The following is a 7,491-nucleotide window of genomic DNA, read 5'->3' as shown; positions in this document are numbered from 1 at the left end:
CACGTAGAAAGCGCTTAGCAGAACGCCCTCTGCCGGCTGCTGGAGGAAACACATAGAAACAGCTTAGCAGAACGCGTTCTGCTAAGCCCACTCTATGTGTTCCCTCCAGCTACCTGCAGAGGGCGTTCTATTAAGTGCTCTCTATGTGTTCCCTCCAGCTACCCACAGAGGGCGTTCTGCTAAGCTGTTTCTATGTGTTCCCTCCAGCTACCCGCAGAGGGCGTTCTGCTAAAGCTCTCTCTCTGTGTTCCCTCCAGTTACCAACAGAGGGCGTTCCGCTAAACTCTATGTGTTTTCTCCAGCAGCCGGCAGAGGGTGTTCTGCTAAGCCCTCTCTATGTGTTCCCTCCAACTACCAACAGAGGGCGATCTGTTAAACTCTATGTGTTCCCTCCAGTTAAGAGCTTAACAGATCGTCCTCTGTTGGTAGCTGGAGGGAACACATAGAAAGAGCTTAACAGATCGCCCTCTGTTGGTAGCTAGAGGGAACACATAGAGAGGGCTTAGCAGAACGCCCTCTGCGGGTAGCTGGAGGGAACACATAGAGAAGGTTTAGCAGAACGCCCTCTGCGGGTAGCTGGAGGGAACACATAGAGAAGGTTTAGCAGAACGCCCTCTGTGGGTAGATGGAGGGAACACATAGAGAGCACTTAACAGAACGCCCTCTGCCGGCTGCTGGAGGGAACACATAGAGAGGGTTTAGCAGAACGCTGGAGGGAACTCGTGGAGAACACAGCAAGATGTCCTAAACTGTCTTTTCTCCCTGTATGGATATATTATACAGTGGTCTTGGTATTCAGGTCAAAGCTCTTAGGGTTTGTTCACACTTGACTAATTTCTAACGCCTCCAAAACGCCCCTATAGCATTAGACAGGCGTTAAGCATGCTTGTTATACTTAAACAAATAAGTAGTGTAGCGCTCTTTAACAAATATATATGTACCAAAATATGCTAAATTTAATCCTAAAAATAAAATAAAAATACTCCTTCATATATAATAATCAAATACAGATAAGATTAGTGCCAAACTAAAATCCATTCCCCACTTGATATAGTGAGTGCCTATTAGTAAATATCACAGTGCACACACACCTATAACAAACACAAATAATACAAAAGGCTATATCCAATAAAGGATAATAAAGTATAATACACAGTGCTCACACAGTGCCAAAGTAAAACAGTGTCCTCTAAATTGGAACAAACTCTTAGCAATGTCCTTTTGTGAAAACAATATAATCATGCAGTGTAAAATGGTGATATATCCGTGATTGTGTCAAAAACACTTCTCCTGATAAGGGCTAGATTGCCTCCTCACCTCCTCCAAAGTGACCCCAAAGGGCCAACAGGCTTGCAGGATCTCCCTGGATCCTTGGTTTATAATGGCCAGCAGCTTCCTTCCTTTACTGGGTCTCCTTATTGGGGCTCCTATCGCCCCTGGACATCCAAGATTTTTTCTGGAGAATAATAGCTCACCAATCCAGTGAGCCAAGAAGAAACTCTAAGTGCAGTATTTCCAACCACTTTCTTTTATTAAAGGTTAAAGAGTGACACTCACATTTCAGAGCAGTCTTCCCTCCTCACCGATGTGTGGGTACACTGCATGTGAATGGGACTTCCTGGGTGTAGTAAAATGGCGTCGCACGCCGGAAGTGCGTCACCACGCACCGGAACTACGGACTCGCGAACCTACGCGTTACGTCACCGTCTGCTCGTGACTTCCTCTGGGTGTCTACTTACGAGCGCAGTCCCTCCCTTTATACCGGACCTAATGCTTAGCCTCAGTAACGGACCGCCCTACATGCAATCAGCGGTGCCCGCGCCATTTTCTCGGCGGCATCTCCCATTCTAACCGTGGCCATTTTTCATAAGCCCTTTCTTATTCGATATGTTATGCACAAATACATATGGAATGGACCAGGGAAATCTCTTAGTCCACGGAACACACTATGGGAGTCATTAACTAAAAAAACGGAGAATCCTATAAGAATATTTCATTAAAAATGTTTTTTAAAAAAATGATTACTTTAGAAAATATTAGAAACTTTATTATACTTTTTAAACTCTCAAAAATCAATCTAAAATTAATTTATTTATAAAAACTATTTATATATATACATAAGTACACATGTATATATCTCTGTATATCTCCACCCACTCTCAAAGACTGGGGGATAACCCGAGGGAATAACATATTATATACTTCACACTCCTCCTGACAAAAAATAATGATGTTGGAAACCTACATAAAAAAATATATATATTAATAAAAAAATTACAAATTTTTTTTTAAAAAGACTAAAACTACCTTTTCATCATGTAATCTACCCACACATTTACATGATTCATTATTGCAATGCTAAATGCTGTAAACCAGCGGCAGTATCCACACAATAATAATTAATATCAATCACATAGAATAAAATGAAACATGAATATAATAAAAATATATATAAATATAGTAAAATGATTCTTGCCATCTCCTATGGGTACCGGTTATAATTTGGATATAGTAATGATATATATAGGTTCGATTTTTTTGATATATATAAATACATAAAAATTACTTCAATTATAAATGCATAATTAACTCAATAGTCGCTGATAAAGCAATTTAAATCGAACTCAACGTTTAACCCTTTGGGGACCTGTGTATTCATATAATAGATCCACCTGGATTCAGCCTGGCTCAGGGATTTTATTTTATTGGTCCCCCTCCAGTGTTTCTTGAATTTCTCAATCCCCCAAAATTTCATTTTACTGGGGTCCTTGTTATGGTACATGGCAAAATGTCTCGAAACACTGTGTTTGGGGAACCCTTTATAAATATTTTGCACATGTTCCCTGAGTCTTTTCCAAAGTGGCCTCTTTGGCCTCTATGCTTCTAAGCATTCTCCAGACAGAGGGTCAGGGGTTCTGCATCCTCCTAGAGCAGAAAGAAAACTCCTCCTACAAGCTTTAACCAGTCTTTTGCTGAACACTGATAGAATTCACAAGACTGCTATATACTGCTGATGAGAAAAGGTATTTAGCAGTTTATATTTACTAAAATAATTGCATTTCCATGTTGCGTGTACTGTGGGAGAACAGATATAGTGAATGCAGGGTCCTGGGAGAGCAGATATAGTGAATGCAGGGTCCGGGGAGACCGGATATAGTGAATACAGGGTCCGGGGAGACCGGATATAGTGAATGCAGGGTCCTGGGAGACCAGATATAGGGAATGCAGGGTCCGGGGAGACCAGATATAGTGGATGCAGGGTCCTGGGAGACCAGATATAGTGAATGCAGGGTCTGGGGAGACCAGATATAGTGAATGCAGGGTCCGGGGAGACCAGATATAGTGAATGCAGGATCCGGGGAGACCAGATATAGTGAATGCAGGATCCGGGGAGACCAGATATAGTGAATGCAGGATCCGGGGAGACCGGATATAGTGAATGCAGGGTCCTGGGAGACCAGATATAGTGAATGCAGGGTCCGGGGAGACCAGATATAGTGAATGCAGGATCCGGGGAGACCGGATATAGTGAATGCAGGGTCCTGGGAGACCGGATATAGTGAATGCAGGGTCCGGGGAGACCAGATATAGTGGATGCAGGGTCCTGGGAGACCAGATATAGTGGATGCAGGGTTTAATAACACTTTCGGCTTGATAAAAATGGCAGTTTAAGATGTAAAAAAATATTGCAATGTTTCAAACTGCAAGGATTGTTTGAATATTAAAAACAAACAGTTTTGCTGAAACGTTGACTTTTTTGCTGATTTTTTGGAAGACATCAAAGTGTAACTAAAGGCAAAACCTATTTTTTTAGTTTTTGATCGAGTGGAGAGGGATTAGATCCCCTGTCAGAATTTTATTGCTGTCTGTGTCCCCGTTAGGGAGATTTACCCTCTCCACTTATGTTTATCATTATCACCAAAAGTAACAGGAAATCCCAAACCTAGATTTGTCCCCAGAACAGAAATAGAAGGGAACGCTTCCAATGGGGACACTAGTTCTGGTGACTCTGGAGTCACAACTGGATCTCCCCAGTGGGACACAGATGGCAAAAAGAAACTGACAGGTGTTATAATCCTCCCTTTATCTATCCACAATGAAAAAAAAGTTTTGTCTTTAGTTCTAGTTTAAAGAAGTACATCTGAAGCTCTTTTGGCCGTACCTCTCCTGCAGATCACTGGAGTACAGTTCGTTTTGCACTCCTGTGACCCATTTTCAGCCGACAGTGGACTGAAATCTGCTGTCAGCGGACATCATTCAGCCGGTCCATGCTGGGGAAAGATCCTGACTTTAAAGGGGGATACAGTCACTTTTTCACAGGTAAATGCTACGGTCTCATCTACACCTTAAACTGTCTCACTGCAACGCACTGACTTTCTGCAAAACTCAGGATAATTAGTCCTATATCTTTTTGTCTTTGTGGTGATTGATTCTCACCTACTTTTGCCTTTCTGTGATCAGAGAATCAATCATCTTTTAAGACTTTGGTCTGTGTCTGTGGCTGGTCTGGTCTGGTTTTGACCAACCTCCCCCCAAATTCATGTGATCCTTATCAGTTCTTAATTGGGGTGGAGAAGAGTTGCTCATTATTTTAATTTATTTCAGGTACTTATATAGCGCTGTCAATTTACGCAGCGCTTTACATATATATTGTACATTCACATCAGTCCCTAACCCTCAAGGGGTGTACAATCTAAGGTCCCTAACTCACATTCATACATACACATACTAGGGACAATTTAGACAGGAGCCAATTAATCTACCAGCATGTCTTTGGAGTGTGGGAAACCAGAGTACCCGGAGGAAACCCGCACACGGAGAACATGCAAACTCCAGGCAGGAGGTGCCGTGGTTGGGACTCGAACCAACAACCCCAGTACTGCCAGGCAGAAGTGCTAACCATTTAGCCACTGTGCTGCCCCACTTGATCATCTCCCTCTAAATTTAGACCAGCTTATGGGGTGGGTACAGTCGCAGATGGGGGGGGCATTGTCCTGCATTTTCTGCTGGAGTGCGAAGCAGCAGTTGAACACAGCAGTTTAACTAAAGAAAGATAACTTAAGCAGCAGGAAGATACAACAAAGAACTCTACTGCACGCTGGATGGACTGCAAGCAAACACCCTGGGAAACATCTCTTACAAGTCTGATTCCCATTCCATCTACCTTTTAATATGCCATCTCTACACCTCCTTTTCATATTACTATCCTGCGTTCCCAAAATATCTTTTCTTTACCCCTCTGCTCCACCCCAAAGCTTCTACATCTCACCCTCACTGCTACCATCTCCCTACTACTGCTCTCATCACCTCCTGCTGATACTTTACTCACCTGCTGACCCAAACACCAGGACAGGAAAACATATGCACTCATGTACATCCCACTCCCATCTTCCTTTCCTCACCCGCCTTCTCCTAACCTCTGGGGATATCTCCTGAAACCTGGTCCTCAACTATCTCACCCCCCCACCAGGCACCCTCTTTCCTCCAGGAATAGCCGCAATCCCCTCAATTTAATATCAATCCCCATGCTCCCAAAAACCACCCTCCCTTTTTCATGTGCACTCTGGAATGCCCGCTCTGTCTGCAATAAGCTCACTTCTGTCCATCACCTTTTTGTCTCCCGCTCCCTTAATCTACTAGCAATTACAGAAACCTGGCTTCAAGCAGCAGATTCTTCTGCTCCCGCAGCACTTTCCTATGGAGGCCTTCTCTGGACCCACTCACCCAGACCCAGTGGTCGGAAAGGAGGTGGAGATGGCTTGCTTCTATCCCCACTGAGCACCTTTCAAGTCTTACCTAACCCTCCCTCTCTATCCGTCTCTTTTGAGACTCACTGCATTCAGCTGTTTTCTCCCATTTCTCTGAGGATTGCAGTGATCTACCGACCTCCTGGACCGGTGTCCCGCTTTCATGATGACTTCTCTGCCTGGATACCCTACTTTCTCTCCTCTGAAATACCCACTATCATTCTCGGAGATTTTTACATCCCCTTTAATGTGAACAACCCGTCTTTTGTTTTTTTGCCTTAACACAATGGACACAGTTCTCCACTCACTCTGATGGGAATACATTATATCTAGAGATGAGCGAATCGAACTTGGCGAAGTGGAATTCGTTTCGAATATTAGGAAAAATTCGATTCGCACTGAATCCGAATTTTAGCAAACTTCGGATGCACGAATCGAATTTTCCCCGATCAGCCGGCAAAAAGTGTCACTGCAGAGAGCTCCGCTATTTCTGACAGTTCTCTGACAGTTCCTTCACATTTACAGCGGTTGAAACATTGTATCTATTTGTTGCCATTTAGGATACAGATGTTTTTATTCGGAAACAAATAGATACAATGTTTCAACCGCTGTAAATGTGAAGAAACTGTCAGAGAACTGTCAGAAATAGCGGAGCTCTCTGCAGATACACTTTTTGCTGTACTGGAATTCTTCTTCTTTTCATTCTTCTTCTTCTTCTTCTTTTCATTCTTCTTCTCATTCTTCTTTTCATTCTTCTTCTTTTCATTCTTCTTCTTCTTCTTCTTTTCATTCTTCTTCTTTTCATTCTTCTTCTTCTTCTTTTCATTCTTCTTCTTCTTCTTTTCATTCTTCTCATTCTGCTTTTCATTCTTCTTCTCATTCTTCTTTTCATTCTTCTTCTTTTCATTCTTCTTTTCATTCTTCTTCTTCTTCTTTTCATTCTTCTTTTCATTCTTCTCATTCTTCTTTTCATTCTTCTTCTCATTCTTCTTTTCATTCTTCTTTTCATTCTTCTTTTCATTCCTCTTCTTCTCATTCTTTTTCTTCTTCTTTTCATTCTTCTTCTTCTTCTTTTCATTCTTCTTTTCATTCTTCCTCTTCTTCTTTTCATTCGTCTTTTCATTCTTCTTCTTCTTCTTTTCATTCTTCTTCTTCTTTTCATTCTTCTTCTTCTTCTTTTCATTCTTCTTCTTCTTTTCATTCTTCTTTTCATTCTTCTTCTTCTTCTTTTCATTCTTCTTCTTCTTTTCATTCTTCTTTTCATTCTTCTTCTTCTTCTTTTCATTCTTCTCATTCTTCTTTTCATTCTTCTTCTCATTCTTCTTCTTTTCATTCTTCTTCTTCTTCTTTTCATTCTTCTTCTTCTTCTTCTTTTCATTCTTCTTTTCATTCTTCTCATTCTTCTTTTCATTCTTCTTCTCATTCTTCTTTTCATTCCTCTTCTTCTTCTTTTCATTCTTCTTTTCATTCTTCTTCTTCTTCTTTTCATTCGTCTTTTCATTCTTCTTTTCATTCTTCTTCTTCTTTTCATTCTTCTTCTTCTTCGTCGTGCCCCGTGACTGCCCAAATGAGTGAAGTGTGCGGTGATTCTAAGATCGACGGCACTCATCTGCATGTCATACTGACTGACAGTATTATTTCTCTTCCCTAGCAGACTCCAAGGGCATTTAAATTAAAGGTACAGTGTTCTGCACTAATATAAAGGCTCTCTGAAGCCTAGAAACCCTTTTAATAAGTTAAATTC

Source organism: Staurois parvus, unplaced genomic scaffold, assembly GCF_062004578.1.
Source record: "Staurois parvus isolate SC_StPar_1 unplaced genomic scaffold, SC_StPar_1.0 ptg000475l, whole genome shotgun sequence".
NCBI classification, from domain to species: Eukaryota; Metazoa; Chordata; class Amphibia; order Anura; family Ranidae; genus Staurois; species Staurois parvus.
The sequence above is the reverse complement of the archived record's forward strand: the minus strand, read 5'-3'. Positions refer to the sequence as shown.